The sequence below is a fragment of the Calidris pugnax genome, unplaced genomic scaffold (genome assembly GCF_001431845.1).
Source record: "Calidris pugnax isolate Ruff unplaced genomic scaffold, ASM143184v1 scaffold17, whole genome shotgun sequence".
NCBI lineage: Eukaryota > Metazoa > Chordata > Aves > Charadriiformes > Scolopacidae > Calidris > Calidris pugnax.
Window position 1 is genome coordinate 3,887,692 of NW_015090794.1, and position 1,950 is coordinate 3,889,641.

Here is a 1,950-nt window from a genome sequence, read left to right on the forward strand (position 1 = left end):
AGGGGGGGGGGGAAGCTGCCCGTGGAGGCTGGTTGGTCGCTAACGTGGATGAAAAATAACTTATCAGCAGGTTTGATTTTGAAAAGCCTGGTAGGACTTGAAATCTTTTGAAGTGATGGAATGTGGGGAGGTGCTGCCAAGAGCCAGGTTTTTTCTTGTGCCAAGTGGACTTGGTTTTATATCGTTAAAGGTAATATATGGCCCTGAAAATAGAGCTACTGGTTAAGCTGGTACTGACTGTACTAAAATAACGTTAGGTAGGAAGCTGTCACATTTCAGCGTTGTTCCAGTGGCTTCAGAAAGCTGTTGGCATTTGCCAGCAAACGTTTACACGTATTTTAGGATGCCCTGTAATCCATATTTCATCTCAACAATACTGACTACCAAGATGTTTGTGGTTTTTAAATAGAAGCTTTATTATTAGTATTTTCATACTCTGGTGCCACTTGATACAGAACTAAAACTCTTCCATTAAATGTGGGATTCAGCAAATGGGTTTGGCAGAATGTGGCCCACTGGAAAGGCAGGTGTCTGCTTTGAACAACAACAGGAAAGCTAGAAAATGTAAATTTAATTAGCTCAGTAACTTTAAGACAGATGTAATTAAAAAAAAAAAAAAAAGGGAGTGGTGGGTGTTGCTCGTGTCCAAAAGGCAGCCTGGTAAGAAATACTTCTCATTGGGTGTTATGGGCATAACATCCCGGTGACAATTGAGTCCAGGAGTGTCAACCTTCAACTGTTGGCTGTGGGATTTACCCCAAAAGAGTTCTGTTTGGAAATGCTTATTAATTAAAGCAGCATTTTGGGGCTCCCTGCTTGCAGAGACTATTTTGTTCAGAAAGTGCCATTGTTAATAGGTGCTGTTACTGGGGGCTTTAGCAGTACGGAAATAGGAAAATAATAATCCCTCTTGCTTTTCAGTGGGGGTGACCATCACATTTTAAATACTGGGTTGGAGATTGAGCATCCTGTACTTCTGAACAAGAACAAACCAGAATTAGTCCTGGATTTCCCTGCCAGTAGTTTGTACCTTTTCATGTCGGGGCATTCTTGGTGGATTTTAGGTGTTTTCCAGCCAAGGTACAGCAGGATTTCCAAATAAGCCAATTCATTTATATTTCCCAGAATCAAAACCCACATCCGTAGCGGCTGCTAAAAATGCTCATCCAGCATCTCCTGTGTGTGGTGCAGGGAGCTCCTGTCACCAGAGTCAGCCCCAGATGTGTGTGAGCATAACAGCCTCAGGCTCTCCCTTTGCAGGGTTTGTTTTCCAGGGAAAACTCACGTTTTATTTTACACCCTTCTCTGTGAGCACCCTTTGGCTGCATGAAAGACGCAAAATTTAGGGTTCGGTGAAATGGGATTGTGCCTTGAGTTGGAATGTGTTAAGTGTGCTTTATTATCAAGGTTCAGGATAATTAGTAAACTTGCATGGAAGTAAAGTTTTGGAAGTTTATGGAATAGCTCTATAAAAACAGGCAAAATTGTGTATTTTTATATAACCTCGTGCTGAAAAAGATGTAGCTGATGCCTGTCTTAGCGCTCAGTTAAATTCTCCCACTTCAGAGTGCTCTAGCAACATCACTGATGGTTTTTCGGTCTCTTGTGAGTTTAATTTACTCTGCACATGGAGTTCCTTACGATGACTTCTTCCCAACCTTTTTGCACAGGAGGTACCTGGGATGCAGTTATGCACAGCCCTGAGTAGGTGATTGTCTCTCACAGTCACGTTTAGAAGTTTTCTGACTGAACTTGTGAGGTTTGGATGCGGTGCCTGCAGCAACGTGAAGGGTTGTATCCCCATGAGGGGCTCTGCAGGAGGGTAAATGCTCCTGGAAGGGTTTTTGACGTGAGGTGGTGAGATACGGGGAAGGTGGTTTTACCCCCAGTGAAGGGAGGCCCCTGTGGAGCAAAACAAGCTTTGAGCGTCGCTCGGTCGTAAGAGACATT